Consider the following 19817-nt stretch of genomic DNA (forward strand, 5'->3'; position numbering starts at 1 on the left):
CCTGCCCTCTCCCCTGGTCGGAGGAGAGATCTAGCAGGGAAGGGACGGGCGCTCCTGCGTGCGGGCCTGGATTTTGCAGTTTTGAATTCGCTTCCAACCAGTTTACCTCCGTGCACAATGTTGCAGCTTTGTAGCAAAATAGGGTGAACTTTACCGGTCTGTCGCGGATAATGGGTTAAGCTCCGGCAGCGCCGGGCGGACCCGTCCCTGCCAGCTGCCCACACCTAGAACCTAAAGGCCGTGGAATTTGGGGACCTCCACACTTCCATTTTCTAACTTTATTATGGAACCGACTCAGTGGAGCACAGAAATGTTTAATGCTCTCTATCCTTGTGATCTGACTTCTTGTGATCGGACCTCACCCAAGGGCGTTACCTGACTCAGACGGGCCTTGTCTTTCTTCCCCCGGCCCTCGCCATCGCAAGGTCAACGGCTGCCCTGCCTAGTCCCAGAGCAGTTGGGAGGAAGTTTCTAGGCAGATTTGTATTTCACACAGCTCACATTTCTAAAACAGAATGTTCCCCTCCCGTGTAGACTTGGACAAAACCCACATGCACACGGGGCTGATTTGCGATTCATATTCGATGATGAATCTTTAGTAGCTTTGTGCAAAATTTAAAAAAAAATTATGGGTAAAGCAAAATTATGTTTTGAAGAGATTTCACTTTCACCTAATTCAAGAGAGGGTAATGGCCTGCAATGTTACTGGGTTGATGACTGTGTCAACAGATGGCCCTTTGGACAAATGGTTGATCTTGAACCCTTCTTCCACTCGGCTCTGTCCTGATTCAACCAGAGATGTGGGTGTACTCTAGAATGTTTCAGCTGCGGCAGCTCTGCCCTGAGTCAAGCATGAAGAAAGTACGTTGAGTCTGAGTTTCTGGGGAATTTGGCTCTGCTCAAGGAGGGGGTTAGGTCTCTTAGACCCTCCACAGAATCAGACCACAATTCCCTGCAAAACATCCCAAGATCTCAGAATCTTTCAGATTATATATTTCCAAGAGTCATCCTGGACTGAGGTAGAAACCCAGCCTAAACCAGGAGTCGGCTTAGGCATTCTGAAATTTGAGTGAAAATGAATTAAATGTTCAATTGAAAATAGTAAGAGTTAGGCTCCAGTCCTGGTGAGTCCTGATTCTAGCTAGCCATGTGACTTGCAGCAGCTTATTTAAACTCCCTGGGCCTCCCTGGTCCAGGGATCAACTCTGTGGGGTTGACTCTGTGAACTGGCGTAGTGTCACAGATTTCTTGAGACACTACAATTGAAGACTAAGAAATTCTGGAAGCAAGATCTAGACGATTATGAATGATTATACTATATCCTTCCTGCTTCTCTTTTTGTTATGATGGAATGGTGGGAAAATACCCAAGGCATTTTGCATTAGAATTAGTAAAGAAAACAAAATTATGAACAACACTATTAAACAAATTAGGAAACTGAGGCAAAGAAAGAACAAAGGAGTTTGACAAAACCAGAAATTAACCACCCCCCTCCCATTTCTAGTCTAAGAGACTCAGCAATAAAAGTCTACTCCTTGTTTTGTGTACCAGCAGTGAGCAACAGTTTATAATCAGTTGGCAAACAGTCTGGGAATAATCTCCTGGTTTTGTTTCTCCACTTTATGTGGTGTGTCTACGAAACTGTGTAGTACACAACAGAGGAGATAATGAAGAAGCTGGATCAAGACCAAGCAAAGCAAATCCAGTCTCGTGATTTATAAAGGGTCGCCCAGTGACCCTGGAAACTGAATGGGGGAGGAGGAGAGTCAATGACCCAACCAAAGAAAGTTAAAAACATAGTCATAAGTTACCACTAACCACTAAATGTAAAGCTAGTCTTAGAAGACCTCTGTGTGCCTTTTTCACATTGATTTTGAGAGAGTAAGAAGATGGGAGGACAAACTAGAGTCAGAGAAATAAATTCAAGGATCTTAGATCATTTAGATTTGTGTGATGTGCTTGGAAAGGGATTTCTTTTTCCGGGGTTCTTTTTTTTTTTTTTAATATTTATTTATTTACTTATTTGGCTGAGTCGGGTCTTCGTTGCCGCGTGTGGGATCTTTGTTGTGGCCATGTGGGATCTAGTTCCCTGACCAGGGATGGAACCTGGGCCCTTGGCATTGGGAGCACAGAGTCTTCACCACTGGACCACCAGGGAAGTCCCTCTCCTGGGTTCTTTTACATCTCCATACTTTCTGTGCATTCTCCTTCAGATTTAGCAGGTTAATTGGGAAAACATTTTTGCAAATATGGGACCCTTAGTGAAACAACATCCCTGAATACACCCTTTAAAATGTGCTCTTGATACCTTCCCTCCTAACCCAGTGTGTGGCTATAGGTGGGCACCTTGTGGCTTTGTCTCAACTTTTATAAAAAAAAGTGTTTCTTCTAGGCAAAAGGTGAATGCTTCTACTGAACTTGCCTCTCTTCAGACTTAAGCAAGCACTGTTTTTCTCTCTCCTTCCTAACTTCAGATAGCCTTTATTGTTTCTAAATTTCTCACCTCCCAAGTTTATATTTCTTATCACCTTCCTACCTCAATACTATATATTTTTTCCAATTATTTTATTTTATACCATGTCATTATTTTCCTTGATGAACCGACTAAAATAGTTTTTTGGGGGGTTGTAACATGTCAACCCTTTGGGAATTGTCCTGTTCATAAATGCAGTTCTCTTGTGATTGTGACATTGGGGTTTTTATTTTGTTTTGATTGTGAAAAGAGTGGATATGTTCCACTCTGGGTGCTTTAGTTTTCTAGTTGCCATCTATCGGTTGCCCTCCTCCAAAGCCCAGCTTTCTCGTGCATCCATGCTTAGGATATGAGTCTTCACGTTTTAAAGAGAGGGAGAAAGAAAGAAAAGATAAGCAAGTAAAAAAAAAAAAAAAAAGAGAGAGAGAGAGACTGAGAGATATGACAGAAAGGCACAAAGATAGTGCCTTTCAGACAGAATCGCTCAGATCTGAACCCTAGTCTTGCTTAAATGTCACCATGCCTCAGATTTTATCGGTAATTCTCAACAAATAAACCAACTGTTCAGAGTATGACATTGGAGGCTAGAATGACCTGGAGTGGCCTGGTAAGTTTTCAAAGAGCAGACGGGGTTTTAGTTGGAGGAATGGAAAGGATTTGGATGAAGAGAAAGGAAGGGGAAGAACACGTGAGTGGAGGAAACAGCGTGAAGTACACCAAGACCATGAGACAGGACTGAGCCAGGGAAAGAGCAGCCTCTGGGAGAGGATATATGCTGAGTAACATGGGGAATAACAGCTGCATAGGGCGGATGGAGCCATAAATCTGCGTGTCCTGTTAGAACGAGTAGTGTGGAATTTTTCACTGAGGGGATTGCTGAACATTTCTGCAAATAACCTGTTTAAAAAACAAAATTTCTCTGTTAAGATTGATCTGGCATTCTGAGCAAATGAGAAAGAAGGAAACACCAAAGACAGAGAAGTTTCCAGACCATTGAAACAGCTTCCCCTCTTTTTTTTTAAAATGAGGACACGTAAGTTTCTAATGCCCTTTTATTTATGTTAGAAGAAAGGATACCATATAAACCAGCAACACTAATAATAAAGTACGATAGAGAGAATGTGTGTTTATAGGTCAAATAAGTTAAAAGACATGTGCACAAAGGCTGGCCAAATACCGCAGAAAGCCTGCCCTACTCCAGTTAAATCTTACCAAGCGTCGTAGGGCTTTCAGCCAGGAAGGCTAAGGACTTCCAGGCAAACGGTAAAGAGGCGCCGCTGTTGTCATAACCATTATTTTGGCAACATGGATTGTGGGAGAAGGCACTAATATTTCTCAATCGTGACTGCGTATGTGCGTACCTCCACAAACACACACGCAGAGTGTGTATGTGCGAGTGTATGTGCACGTGTATAATCTAAGCTTTTCAAGGCCTTCTATCGCCCAGCCAGCCTAATGTCCCCAGTGAGCTTTCTCTTCGGTCTATGCTGGGCAGCCTTCAGGGTAGGAATCTGTCCAACTTATATCTTTATCAAAATCATTATTCTAATTAATACACAGAAGGCAGGTCGTCTGCCGTTTTGGATCCAATTTTGGTACAGCAAAAGAGGAATATAAAATCAGTACTAAGGAATTTCTTTCCATGAGTTTCTTAGATGCTTGACTAAATTTCCAGAGAGTTAGTTCCATCTTTTCTGTGTACTTTTAAAAAATGAGACACTTATGTAGTGTCACTGACCCTTTTGAGCCCCAACAAAAGTTCTCAGGCCCAGGGTCGCTAGAGCCAACAGAACAAAACCGAGTTTGGTTCAGGAGCAAAGGAAAGATTTTTTTCCTTTCATGAAAGCACGGAGAGCAAGGTGCGAGCTCGGGCTCTAGAGCACTTGGCGCCACGGGCTGTGGGCGGGGCTGCTTTCCAGGGATCCCTTCAGCGGGGAGGGAGCAGGGTTCTGGCGGGTGGGCGCGGCTGCGCAGTTCGCGCTCCAGGTCGCAGAGCCCGCGCAGCCTCTCTGCGCACAGCCCGCCGCTGCCATCTTGAACTGAGGTGTGGAGCGTTGTCTCTGCACACTGCCCGCCCAGCTGAGGTGCCGGCACAGCCGTTTTGCACCAGGAACTCTGGTCTGAAGTGTGGAGTGCAAGTCCTCTGCACGCGGCCCTCTATGAGCAGGTGAAACTAGACTAAGCACAGACGAAACAAAGGTTAGACTTTATTTTCTATTTTTATTTCCTAGGGCTTGGCCGGTGACAATAGGACATGTATGAGCACCCGAAGGCAGACTCCATCTAACACTGATTGATTGATTGATTTTTAATTGCTTTATTTATTTGTTTTTGGCTGCGTTGGGTCTTCGTTGCTGCGTATGGGCTTTCTCTAGTTGTGGCAAGCGGGGGCTACTCTTTGTTGTGGTGTGTGGGCTTCTCATCGCGGTGGCTTCTCTTGTTGCGGAGCACGGGCTCTAGGCGTGCCGGCTCAGTAGTTGTGGCACGGGGGCCCAGTAGTTGTGGCTGGTGGGCTCTAGAGCACAGGCTCAGCAGTTGTGGCGCACGGGCTTAGTTGCTCCGCGGCATGTGGGATCTTCCCGGACCAGGGCTCGAACCTGTGTCCCCTGCATTGGCAGGTGGATTTTTAACCACTGCGCCACCAGGGAAGTCCCTAACACCGATTTTTAAAAATATATTAGTTACCCTAGGATCTAATTAAAAGTCCCCACGTGATCCCTAAATATTTTTTTCTTCTTTAATTTGTAACCTTTTCCCCACAACTGAGACACAAACGATGCTAACTTCCTGTGAATTCTAATGAGTTATTTAACATTCTGACACTTCAATGAAATAAAGAAAGAGATATCACTTAACTCTAACTCTGAAAATATTATTTTAAGTGTAGGTGCATTCATTAGCAGAACATATGGCAACATATGTTATCTCCTGGGAATATTTTCATAAACTTAACTGCTAAATAACTTTTAAAATTAATTTGTCTAGAAGCTTTATGAGAATGGCTAAGATAGTCTAACCATGGTTTGAGATACCACATCTCTAAATATTTTTCTGTATTATATCTTATATTTCATATATACTCAATTACATTTAAGGCTTATGTGCAGTTTAAATCTAGGTCAAAATAGGAAAAAAAAGAGCTGGGCAGGAAATTTAAAAACTAACTTGGCTGGCTTGGGACAGACAAATTTCTGAAAACCAAAATGTGAAATCTCATGTTCTCAAACTAAGTAGCCGGTGGACTTTGCCTTGTGTTCAGTGTTTTACCTAACAGAATCAAAGTCCTGGTAAAAGATTTCAAGAAGTCTTCTGATAGTTCTTTTCCTGCCTAGTCCAAGAACAGACTGCAATCCAATCTAATGGGGAGGTCATTCTTCTTTAGACACAACAAAATTACTTTCCTTATGATCATTAAAAAAAAAGTATTCAAAAATCAAAGAAAAACTTGAATTCTTTTTGTCTCCTACACAACTGCAGTCAACTGAGCTGTGGTCAAAGATCACTAAAGTGAACTTTCCAACTTGGGACCCCAAGATACATTGCATCTGACAATAGTTATTAAGCAAGAAAAACATTCATAAAGCAGCATAATTAATGGGCTAGAAGCAGTAAGGGCTTTATCCACACTTAGTCTTCATGGCTTCTAGGTGGTAGCACAACCCCTAGCCATAGATACTAATGAGGAGGCTATTTCCTATTAACGCAGATATCATTTCCTAGATCACCGTGACAGTCTATGACTAGCTAAAACTGTCCCTGTATTCCTAGCCCTTAGTAGACACAAAGACCTGGGAAAGAACTTACAATGAGTTATTGACAAATAAACCCTTAGAACCTACTGGCACAGTTAACCTGTGTTGCCCAGCTCAGACTCCTTGCTACTATACTCCTAGAGCAAGCAGAGGTAGGGCACATACTCTAGAGCTGTGGTTCTTAAACTTGGTGATAATTGCAAGATCTTTAGGCTGGTGAATGAGCTGTTTTCTTCTCTTCGGTTCTGCCCCAGTACTCTCTATTTAAAAATATTTTAAGATTGTTGGATGCCAAAAAGGAGACTGTTAAAAATATATATCTTTAGCGAGGTAATAGCTGTAAAACAAATTAGGAGGTTACAACCAAAGGAGCTCCAGATGAGATAAAGTATAAGAAATGAACCGTGCTGTGTGACCCATGGCAGGGACAAAAAAAGGTCTTAAATAAGTATGTTTAAGAGCCTCCCTGTTACAGATTGCGCCCCACAAAGCACTCAGATATACAAAAGGAATTATTTTATTCCCCAGTTAGGGAATATGGGTCCCAAACCACGTTAACTGCAAAAGAATATGGGAAATGCAAATAAGCCCACCAAAGCAGGAGAAATCTACTTGGATTTTTACTTTGAATCTGGTATAATCAACTTCCTTCTGCTTTGAATCATTGCATAACAGGGAGGCCTTCTACCCAAGAGAAAAATTGTTTGTACTTTGAGTCAGAGAAAGTCTAAAGAGCCTGTTTCTGAGTAATCTTTCATCTAGTTTTCCTCTGGCTAAATTGAAGAAAGCGGGGAAAGTTTTGATTTATGAAAACTCTAGAGAATCAAGATCCAAATATTTATTTAAAACCTCTTTTTTTTTTTATATTTATAATTTCCCTTAAAGGATGTTTCAGGCAGATAAAATAGGAGAAGAGCCAGAATATGCCTTTCGAAGGCCAAGAGAAATTCAGGCATGTTAATATACCAAACACGCAAGTTTCTCCTTAGGATGTTCTTGTGGCTGGTTGATCACACTACACAGAAGGCCTATAATCCATCTTGAGGAAGTACCTGACCTAAAGCCAGAAATTGCTTATTTAACTGCTATTTGCCTTAAGAGACCACACAGAGGGAAAAAACATTATAAAAGAAAGTCAGATAAGATGCTAAAAGCTACACTGAGGAAGTAGTCTGCCTTTGGTTTCATCAGCGACAACAGCAAAGGAATAAAAAATAGTATCTTTTTCCTCTTCCTAAGTGCTCACTCAGGGCCATTTTTTTGGGGCATAGAAAAACTGGAGGAACAAACACAATAAGACATTCCCTGAAAGAACAAAATCTTGGAGAACTGCAAATAAACCTCTAGTCAATAGAAAAGCAACAAAAATTACTAGTAGTTCAAGAAATACCCGTACACTTAGGAACGTTCCTGAAGTAGTCTGGTCTCAGTGATCACCCTTTAAGTTACTAAAAGGAGAAGGGGGGGTGGGGAGGTGATACCTCAGTGTGACTCTGCACTATTCGGAAGAGGACCATTTGTCCTTAACTCTTTCAACGCCTCTCAGTGCTGTGGGTCAGACCACCACCTGTGGACCACGCTGCTCCATATACACCATACCGCGTTTTTCCTTTCCTTGGGTTATTCCGTTTCCAACCTTTGAAATTCATTTCTCTCTGAGAGTGAACTAGTTACATTTTTGCAAAGAGAAAGGTGATACTTTGGAGGCATAAAAAATTATTGTGTTATAAGACATTCCCAAGAAACAGTATGGCCATCATTCTAAGACACCAGCTTTAAGTTAATGAAAATTAGAGTGCATGTAACAGACACAAATATATGTATACTGCAGACAAGGAGTCTTAATGGCATTTAACAGAAGCAATTCAATTCAATTTTTTAAAAAGCCGTTTGCCACAGTACATACACACTTTATAAAAGTCACATCTAAAATAATGGTGAGAAAAGTCCCTTGTTAATAGCAAGTAGGTCCCTTGTTAATAGCTAGTTGATAGCAAGTTGGTTGCAGAGGACTGTGCAAAGATACAGAAATAAAGGAAGAGAGAATTGAGCAAAGAGGGTGAGGCGTATGAGAAGAAAGCACACGTGTCATTAAGAACAAGTGGTTCTAAGAAGCAAGAATTTGAACTAATAAATCCTGTTGTCCAATGGAATGCATCCAAAAGGAAAATAAACAGCTGAGTTGAAGGAAGACAGATTTCCAAGGAGTCTTTCTAATGGAGTTCCCAAGGAAAGCCAATCTTTCAGAAGCTCTGGTATCCACGGTCCAAATGGTATTTTTGAAAAACTGAGGAGAGAGGCAAGACTAACACGCTTGAAGTCATGACTTAACGAAGAAGACAAGAGAGTGGAGAATTATTGCTAAACTGAAGTTAACCCTGAGCCCAAATGCACGGAACAGACAAGGTAATGTTCCCAAGGTGATGCTGCTCTCATTTGGGGAACTTCTCCTGCTCAGCCGAACTGAAAAATGGTACTTAAAGCAGGCTCCCTTTGGGAGAAACCTGAGGAAAATCACACACACGCACACACACACACACACACACACACACACACACAGAAGAGGAAGCCAAAAGAGTGTTTTTAGTCTCACACATCCTGTGCTTTTTTCAGCTGCTATTTTGAAGGATAAACATTACATTTGTGGTTGAGTTTTTCCCTAGGTTAAAGAAAAACAAAACAAAGCAGTATGGTTGTGAAAAGAAGAGACTTAAGAAGGAGCTGGTGACCTTGGAAGTGCAAGCTGCTTTCCTGGTTTTAAAAACAAAATAAAACAAAGAAACCTTAAAAAAAGAGTGAAAACCTTGCATCTCTCTCCAGTGCCCACGGGGCCTCCCGCTGGTAACCTAAACACAAAGTCTCCATCAAGTGGGAATCTCTGTGAGCAGAGAAATGACATGATTTACCTGTATAGCTGCATTCCATTTTTAGGCTTCATTCAATTGGCATTTTATAAGGCAGGCCGTTTTGCTCAACTCCGGTTTTACTGAAGCTAGAATGTTTCCATATTCTTCCTAACTAGATAATTAAAGCCAATTTTATTTAGGAAGCTAGCAGAATTTTTTTGTGGGTGTGAAGGCATCCTGCTTTACCAGTGGGTCACTTCCATATAATCCTTTGTTTTCAGATTAGATACCAAAGGTGGCTCTTACTACTATATCCAGGAACCCTGCTGTCATCACACAGGACACCACTAAAGGCCATAGTTTCCTGATAGATCAGAGAATTAGACAGGTGGACAGATCCTTAGAGATCAACCTATATAGAACTGGTGGGGGCAGTGGGTGGGGACAATGCTGGTCTACATATTACTGAGCCGCCTTGAAAAATGACTCAATGTGGCTGATAACATATGCATTGAAGGGTGCTGCAGAGTGGCTTCCGTAACACAGTCTGCAATGTGATTGACTTGCAATGGTGCCATTAGCTCAGTATTGGAAGATAAAAAGGGTTTCAGGGGACTTCCCTGGTGGTCCAGTGGTTATGACTCCGTTCAGGGGGCCTGGGTTCAACCCCTGCTCAGGGAACAAGATCGCTCATGCCGCAACTAAAGATCCCACATACCACAACGAAGATCCCGCATAGGGCAACAAAGATCCTGCATTCCACAACTAAGTCCCGGCGCAGCCAGGTAAATAAATAAATAACTAAATAAAATATTAAAAAACAAAAAAAAGGGTTCAGGAACTCCCAGATGTATGATTCTTAAATCTCCCAATAACTGAAAAAGCATTATTGGATTGGAATCATATTCATTTCTTATGGCTGCTCTAACAAATTATCACAAATGTGATGGCTTAAAACAACAGAAATGTATTCTCTCACAGATCTGGAGGACAGAAGTCCTGAACTAGTATCACCAGACTGAGATCAAGATGTTGGCAGAGCCACACTCTGGGAGAATCCATTCATTGACTCTTCCTGCTTCTGGTGGTCCTTGACATTACTTGGCTTGTGGCCCCATCACTCAAATCTTCAAGTACAGCATCTTTAATCTTTCTCTGGTTCTTCCTCTCCTTCTCCCCCTCCTTCCCTTCTTCCTCCTTCTTCCCCTTCTTCTTAAACTTCTTTTCTCTCTTTCTCCCCACAACCCTCTCTCTCCCTCCCTCCCTTCTCCTCCCCCCACAAAAAAAATATCCCTCTGCCTCTCTCTTATAAGGGCACATGTGATGACATTTAGGGCCAACCAGATGATCCAGGATAATCTTTGTACCAAGATCCTTAACTTAATCACATTTGCAAAGACTGTTTTTCCAAATAAGGTAATATTTATAGGTTCTAGGGATTAGGACCTGTTATCTTCGGGATCATTATTCAGCCTACTATAGGCATACACTTCACGCTCTCACACACATGGTAATACACAATACCCATACTATTCTAGGAATCACCTCTGGGCTACTTGGAGAACTCTAATTAATTAATAAATACTTACTGGACTTCCCTGGTGGCACAGTGGTTAAGAATCCGCCTGCCAGTGCAGGGAACATGGGTTCGAGCCCTGGTCCGGGAAGATCCCACATGCCGTGGAACAACTAAGCCCATGTGCCACAACTACTGAGCTTGCACTCTAGAACCCGCGAGCCACAACTACTGAAGCCTGCACGCCTAGAGCCCGTGCTCCACAACAAGAGAAGCCACTGCGATGAGAAGCCCGCACACAGCAATGAAGAGTAGCCCCCGCTTGCCACAACTAGAGAAAAGCCCATGCACAGCAACAAAGACCCAACACAGCCAAAAATAAATAAATAAATAAATAAATAAATTAAAAAAATGAGTACTTACTGAGCACCTACTCTATGCAAAGTTGCAGCAGCAAAACAAAAAGAATGGGAGGGACTTCCCTGGTGGTCCAGTGGTTAAGACTCTGTGGTCCCAATGCAGGGGTTGTGGGTTTGATCCCTTGTCGGAGAACTAAGATCCCACATGCTGTGTGGTGCAGCTAAAAAAGAAAAAAAAAAAAAAAGGAGTGTGAAACAAGATCCCTGCCTTGGAATAATAGACAAATATGGTTGGGGAGACGAGAGTAGTACACAAGTGAAAAAAACAGAAACTCTATGAGACAGAGGATATTCAAATGATACAGATTATATATGCTATAAATGTTCACAGAAAGATGTTTATTTTATTTTTTAAATTTTAAGCAATTTAGAAGCCTGCAGTTGTTCAGAGGTAATCCATATGTTTTTCATTATTTGGGGAACTCCATATAAAATCACTTGTAATACATACAAAATACTATTGAATAGAAAACTGGATAATAAAATAACCTTAGTGGCATTACTGACTTTTGCAAAAGCTTGAAGTGGTATTCTTATATAGAATTGGTCACCTTCATTTTTAGAAAATCTGGTATTGACCACAATGATGTTGATGATACCCCACAGTGAGTACAAATTGGCTTGTAAAAGATGAATTTCTTTAAAAATGCAAATTTCAGGGGTTCATAGGCCCTCAAAGTTCCAGGAAATTAGAGTAAGAATAAAAAAATAAAATCAATAGCTATTTTTTGCTTTTCTGGCTAAAAATTGTTATTGCCATCATTATCCTCAAAACAAGAATTAGAAGGCTATCAAGAGATGGTCTGAGTTTCAGCATGTTTGTCCAAAAACAAAACTGAAATAAATGAGAGAGAGTGGAGAGAGAGGGAGAAGCAGAAGCAGAGTTACTATATGATATTAGGTAAAATAGATTTGGAACTAAAACAGTACGAGAAACAAGATTGCTATGTGATGGTAAAGCTATATTAACGCATAAAATATTAACAACATTAAATCTAAATGCCCCAAGAAATAAGGCAAACATCTAAAACAAAAGCTAATACAGAAATACAGGAGGAAATAAATAGAACTATATTTGTAAGTGAAGACATTAAAAACCCACTGTCAAAATAGCAGGTTAATTAACCAATTAATTAATTATATAGCTGAACAAAGAAACAAGGAATAATTAACAGACATGGAGAGAAATGAATAGATTTTCTCCTTGAGAAGTAAAATGAGATTTTACTTCTTATTTTACTTCTCATTAAGATGCATAATAAACACAAAAGACCATAATTCTACATGTCATTTTGTCTACAATACAAAAATAAAGGTAGAATTTAAAAGTAATCAACCACCTGGAAAGCATAGAACAGTGGGGTCAGAGAATAAATCAGAACTATTGATGAAACAGGGTATATTGTATTACCAGAAACAAGTTGTATGCCCTTGAAAGTGTTCAATGAACATTGTAGTTGACAGTCCAACACCTATCCCACCCCAATCATATTGAAGAGATTTGGTTATAAATTGGATACATACCCAGTTTTTGCCAATGGACGTAAGTCTGTGAAGAAAAGCTCTTCCTTTTATGAGAGAACCAAAAGAGGAGATGACCTGTCTTCTTCCTCTAGACTTTGCCATATCTGGATATGACTTGGGATTATTTACCTACTTTGTTACTAATAGCAAATCTAAAAGGTAAAAGGAACCTGGGTCTTTGATGGCATTATTGAAATAACATACTGACCCACTGCAGATCTTGCCTTACCTCTGATTAAGTTAGTTAAGCTATTTCCTTCTTAAGTCAGTTTTTATTGAGTTTTCTGTTACTGTACTGAAAAGAATCCTGGCTGATACCAGGTATAAAAATAAAGAAAATGTGTATCAATGCAATTAAAAAAAAAAAAAAAGGAAGAAAGAAAGAAAGCAACACAATAGAGTGGCTAGCAGTTAAACAGGGTTCTCTTTTGGCTGGGCACTGAGCTAAATACTTTATATACATTAACTCATTTTATCCTCAAAATACTGCTAATGAGGCGATTGCCATCATCCTCCCATTTAACAGATGACAAGCTATCTGTTGACAATTTGTAAGTGATTGGCAGAGCCAGAATTTGATGCCAGGCAGTCTAATTCCAGAATGCTCTTATATGCTATACTGCCTCTCACTTCTCTGTGTTTCTCTATGATTTTCTTTTAAGTGGCTCTTCCAAATAAAGAGTTAAACAACTACATATCAACATTCCTAACTGCACTTGATAAGTGGTTAAAGGAGATAATGCATACTGTATCAGTTATCAATTGTTGGGTAACAAACCAGCCCCAAATTTTGTGGTTTAAAACAAAAACAATTATGGGGACTTCCCTAGTGGTCCAGTGGTTAACAATCTGCCTTCCAGTGCAGGGGATGTGGGTTTGATCCCTGGTTGGGGAGCTAAGATCCCACATGCCGTGGGGCAACTAAGCCTGTGTGCTGCAACTACTGAGCCCGTGCGCTCTGGAGCTGAGCACCACAACTAGAGGGAAGCCCACCCACTGCAACAAAAGATCCCGCATGCCGCAACTAAGACCTGACGCAGCCAAATAAATAATTTAAAAAAAAACGAAAAAACACTCCCTATCCACCAGAATAGCTATGAAAAAGACCAAAAGAGGATGTGTGAGGGTGTGGAGCAAAGAGACCTTTAAAACAAAAACATTTAATTTGCTCATAAATCTTTAATTTGGGCAGCACTCAGCAGGATTGCCCTATCTCTGCTCCCCCTCACAGCGTTAGCAGGGGTGGCTAGTTTGAGAACTAGTGAGTCAAGATGACTCACTCACATGGCTAGCAAGTTGGTGCTGGCTTTGTACTGAGCTCAGCCAGCACTGTGGGTTGAGGCCCTCAGTACTGCTCTACCTGGGCCTCTTCACAGTGGCTTGAGCTTTCTCACAGCAAGATGACTCACTCCTAAGAGCAAGTATATAATTTGATATACTTACTTTGAACCCAAGCAGACACTGTATTGCATTTTTTTAACTTTTAGCCTTGGAGGTCACATCATGTCACTTCTGCCAGTCATAAGGCCACCCAAAATCAAGGGGAAGAGCATAGAGCTAATCTCTCAATGGGAGAAGTGTGAAAGAAGAATGTGTGGGATGGTTTGGTTTTTAAAGACAGATTAGGAAAACACAGTCTGCCACAAACACTTTTATGCCTGCGACAATACAGACAGGAAGTCATTGAGTGGGGAAAATGCAGTCACAAATGTTAAAAAAAAAAAAAAAAAAAAAACAATTTAAAGACTTCCAAAAGAATAAAAAATTTTGAACCCAGTGTTTGGCAAGGCTGAAGGTGCACTGTAAATTGGCACGCGTTTTTGGAAAGCTGCTTGACAGTATTCATACTCTTTGACACGATATAAAAATATTCTTAATTCTTTTTTTTCCACAATTTTATATATATATTGGAATCTATGTTTGCCAGGATTTTAAAACAGTAATCAGAGAGCATTTTTCTTCACTGCAAATGATTAAACAAAGAAAGATTAAATGAAGGTGAAATCAAAACTTCAGAGTGCATAATTCTGGAGACCACATAATCACACATACGGAAAAAAATATTCTTAATTCTTAATACTAACAAGATGTCAGTAAATATGATGGTTTCCATCCTGTATGATAATTATATGGGTGGTAAAAATGGCAACTTTGTAGACTTGGAAATATAAGTAAACACACACCCAAGACACACACACACTAATAAAACAGAACAAAAATAGTATGCATAAAATATTAGAACTATGCAATATGTATAGATATATACACTGGCAGATTAAAAGTGAATATGGAGCAATAGAAATAGAATTTAATGGCCCTTGTGGTCTTTTTTTAATAAATTTGCTTAACTGTATAGTATTGATATATAATTTTAATATAGTATGTAAATTAAATATATCACAAGCTCCAACAATCATAAATATAGTACATTAAAGAAAGAACTCACAAAAATAGAGCCATGCTACTTTATCATACATAGGCTAGTACATACTACTTATTGCAAATGTTGAGTGTTTAGTTAAGAATAATTTGCTTGCCCTTTAGAATTTAGAAGAATTCTTGGGTTATAAATTGGAAGATTGCTGGCACAACATAAAATAACGGTCTATGGACATTAATTACCACCCCAAACTTTTCTTTTAAAATCCTGGTAGAAGTCTCTCTCTAGAAGATTGACTTGAGATGAAGGACTATAAGGAAGACCTCCCTACCCACCTGCCTCAGTCCTTCAAAATTACAAAAATTATAAAGACAAAGAAAAAATGCATACTGTTGCTTAAAAATAACAAAATATGCTACCAGTTGGTCTAAATTTTTGAAGAATTCCAGAACTACTGAAAGCTTATATCGTCTGATCAATAGAGCGAATATCGGTTTAAAACCTAGTGCAGATTGTAACCAATGTTGCAATGTGGATGTGGTGTTGATGGTGGGGAGGCTGCATGTGGGCTGGGGAGGGAGTGTGTGGGAACAGTCTACTTCCTGCTTAATTTTGCTGTGAACTTAAAACTGCTCTGAAGAATGAAGTCTATTCATAAAAAAGACAACAACTAGACACCCTAGTGCATCAGAGATTCTAGAGGTAGGAATGACTCAAGTTATGTTGGAATGTTCTAAGCTCAGAGGCACTGGATGGAGGAGCAGGAGAGTTCTTTGGGCAACTGTTTTCTAAACAGAAGGCAGTAAGAGCATTTACCTCCAGGATACGTGGTGCAGAAGGACAGGGACATTCTTCAGAGTGCACATCTTCAGCTGGAGGTGTGTACAGTATTGCTGTCAGTGCAGCAAAAATTGGTTTGGGGGTGAGGGATGGGGAGAGAAGAATTATAAAAAACCCTACATATTGCAATAATTTGTGGCCCTCCAAAGGACGGAGGTGAGGTCAAGGTCATCCTACCCCCATCCCTCCCAAAAAACCCCCAAACAAAGGACAACAGTAAATAAACAGATATAGAGGACAGCTGTGGTACTAAAATTCATTGGGCTTAGGCAGTGATTAGGGGAAAAAGTGTCTAAAAAAGGCTTCTTAGGAGGACAATAATGAAAAAAGGGTTGAGAAATATTGTTCCAGAGGGTAGTGAATGGCGGGGGTAGTAGGAGAGGGCTGGAGAGATCCACAGTGACCAGAGACAGTTTCCAGGAACAGAACCAGCTCCCACAGACAGGGCTGCTCGAACACAAAGAAAAGCAGCAAACCAAGAATCACCAGGCTTTTAAGGAAAACCAACATCAGGAAAGACAGGCACCAAGCCCAGTAGGTATAAGCATGAATGCCTGAGGAAACAGTTAATAGAGCAAATAAAATTTAAAATTAACTATAATCAGTAACCTCAGAGGGGACTTCCCTGGTGGCTCAGTGGTTAAGAATCCGCCTGCCAATGCAGGGGACACGGGTTCGAGCCCTGGTCCAGGAAGATCCCACATGCCGCAGAGCAACTAGGCCCGTGCGCCACAACCAGTGAGCCTGTGCTCTGGAGACCATGAGCCACAACTACTGAGCCCGCGTGCCACGACTACTGAAGCCCACGCGCCTAGAGCCCGTGCTCCGCAATAAGAGAAGCCACTGCAATGAGAAGCCAGCGCACAGTAATGAAGAGTAACCCCCGCTCGCCGCGACTAGAGAAAGCCCGCACGCAGCAACGAAGACCCAACGCAGCTAAAAATAAATAAGTAAATAAATAAAAAATAACCTCAGAGATACAAGAGGATGCTACACCCGTAAGGGCAGGCAGTTATTAATTAAAGAATCAATTGTTGCTATTGAAAACAAAAAATATGATCATTGAAATAGAAGTCCTAGTATATAAAGCAAATAGCAAAATAAACACACCCAAGTATAAACTAGTGAATTCTAAGACATAAGCCAAAAACTTCAGCCATAATAGAGTGCACCAAAGATGAAGGGTAATACACACAAAAAGGATTTAAAAAATAAATTAATGCATTTTAATCGCATTACTGTATTTCTTTGAAAAAAAATTGTATCTACATATAAATGTGGTAAACAGTTTTCTAAAATGAGCCTTAATGATCCCTGCCAGTAATGTGATCTTGAAAAGTTTTAGTTTGCTTTTCTATAAGAGGGGAACTTGATACAACAACTTTATAAAGTGCTAAATTCGTAAGATTATTGGGAGAATTATTATCACAAAATATACCTCAGTTGCACAATCATAAGATTATTGGGAGAATTATTATCACAAAATATACCTCAGTTGCACAGTTTATCAAGTAAGACCCCTTTCCTTTCCTTTCCATTGTGGTGCTATTGCCTTACCATGGCTAAGATTTTTTTTTCCATTGCACAGTGGGATCTTAACATCAATAAGCAGGTTTGAAATGATGCAACAGCTTTCTCTAATTTCATTGCACAATGGTAGTGAGTAGAGCACTGAGTCAGTTGGAGAAAAAACAGCATATCTTAAGTCAGGTGAATAAGAACCACTTTAATAATAGTAGCCCTCAAACTGCGTCTTTACTGTACTTTACAATGAGTAGTTAATTGTAATAAGCTAATTGTCCACATATTATAGCGTAGCAAAGTAGAAAGGCAGAAGTTGCATGACCTCCCCAAACCTGTCAAACAATAGAACAATTGGAATATCTCATAATTCCTAACTTTCTGATATTCCCTTGGACTTCTACGAGGGACTTGAGGCTCAGATAGACTTAATTAGACTCTGATAATGAAAATAGCTTAACACATATTGAGCACTATTATATTCCAGGTGCTGTGCCAAGTGCTTGATGTGTATTACCTCAGAAAATCCATCCACAGGACATCTCTATGAGGTAAGTATTACTATTATTATTCCCATTTTACAAGTGAGAAAACTGAGGTCCAGAGATGTTTAAGCAATGTGCTAAAGTCTTACAGCTGGTTAAGTGGCAGAGTCCAGTGTGAATTGGGCAGTTTGGCTCCAGAGCCCATGCTCTTGGCTTTATGTGTAGGGGAGACACTTTGGGGCTATGGACTGGAGGGGTGGAGAGCTTTGAAGAGTTTTTATGGGGTGGGAGTCGAGAAATGGAGGAGTTGCTGCCTGGCAGTAAATGCTGATTGTGCTTCCAACAGGTTATTATCTTACTCGATTACTCTTTGTCTTAACATCTTTTCTTCCTTTTTTTCCTGTGGATTGATATGAAGCTTAAGGAGGGGTGGCCACCAGTAACAAGCCAGCAGTCCTCATGTGCAGAACAGTGTGTACACATGGAAAAGCAGTTTAGGCATAGCAGAGGGAGGCTTACATACGGTGATCTTTCAAATTTCAAAGCAAAATATGGGGAGCATAGTTTCATTCGTTTGCCATATTGTTGTTTTTAAAATTATGTCTGTTATTGGTTTTGTTTTTGTCAAGATTTTCATAGAAAGATATATATCTGTACTATACTAACTGGTGACCATATTCTTAAAACTGTAATACTTATATAGGCTCATTGTAACAAAAAAATCAAAGAGTACAGATTGTATAGAACAAAAACTTTTCACTTGGATCAGAGACTTAAATGTAAAGATGAGCCTATAAAATAACTGGAGGAAAACATTGGTGAATTTAAATAATAATCTTGGAGGGAAGGAAGAACTCTAAGTATAAAACAATATCCTGACATGATGAGGGAAAACATCAACACATTAGATTGCATAAAACTTTTTCATGAAAAATGTACCATAAACAAACTACAATGATTAGCAAAAGCAGGAGCACAAAATTTAACACCTATAATAAACAGGTATTTGAAAAATATATACAAAGAGCTACTTCAATAAGAAAAATAAAATTAAGTAGAAAAGTAGGCAAAGAATATAGTTTACAAAAAAAAAAACCAACCATAAAAATGCTTTGACCTAACTCATGAATAAAATATTAATGCACTAATGAGATGTAATTTTCATCTGATTACCAAAGGTTTAAGCTTTTTATAATACCCAGTACTGGCAGGGGTGTGAAGAAAAAAGTATGCTCACATATACATAATAAGAGTGTAAATTGTTGAAACCTTTTAGAAGACAATATAGCAGTATTTATGACCATTTTAAATTCTCAGACTTATTGACCAAGCAATTCTATTAGGAATTTATCGTATGTACATATTAATTCAGACACTCCAAAATATGTGTCATTGTGCCATTGTTTGTTTTTAATAGGGAAAAGCTATAACAACCTAAATGTTCTTCCGTACAGGAAAGGATAAACTCTGACGTTTCCCTTTGACAAAATACCATCCAGTATTTAAAATAATGAAGCAGGACTAAATGTTCTTACTTGGAAAGATGTTTAGAATACATGATTTAGTGAAAAAAGCTATTTGCAATACAATATCTATGAAATGATCCCATTTGGGAATGTGTGTTTTGCAGTGTATACATGTATTGGTTAGGATGCTTTTGTTGTAAGTAAACAGATAATCATGAAATTGATCAGATCCCATAATTTGAAGTGTAGAGGCTGGTTGGGTTTACAGTTTAGCTTTAGTGGCTTAATCCGCTGTCTCAGCTCTGTTTCCCTGATTCTCCTGGCTCAGCCTCCTCTGCTGACTTCTCAGACTGGTTCTAGCGGTTCTGACCCTCATCTCCAATCATGGTTCTCTTGAGAGGAACCCCCCCCTCCCAGCAAATTTCCCCTTGCATCTCATTGGTCTGAACTGAATCATAGCAGTGACTCGTGAGCCCATTCTCAGACGGATCCCCGGGACAGGGAAATACCCTGCATGGATAGCTTAGGTCTGGCTTTCTGAATCAGGTACCAGCAAGGGAGGATTTAACATGATTGTCTGAGACCCATTAGAGTT

At 40.0% G+C, this 19817-nt stretch overlaps 1 long non-coding RNA gene across 4 annotated transcripts in view; it reads left to right on the top strand.

Moving 5' to 3' along the window:
• LOC309615691 overlaps positions 1-19817 on the top strand; it is a 132997-nt gene that overhangs the window by 67005 nt on the left and 46175 nt on the right. For 2 of the 4 annotated variants that reach the window (XR_014236969.1, XR_014236975.1), the window contains one exon: positions 17759-17822. This is a non-coding gene — a long non-coding RNA (uncharacterized lncRNA). Of the gene's footprint in view, positions 1-19; positions 4673-8888; positions 17823-19817 lie in introns of those variants that run through there. The other 2 variants (XR_014236978.1, XR_014236974.1) reach the window with 2 other exon arrangements.

This window comes from Balaenoptera borealis (assembly GCF_965194805.1).
Source record: "Balaenoptera borealis genome assembly, chromosome: 18".
NCBI classification, from domain to species: Eukaryota; Metazoa; Chordata; class Mammalia; order Artiodactyla; family Balaenopteridae; genus Balaenoptera; species Balaenoptera borealis.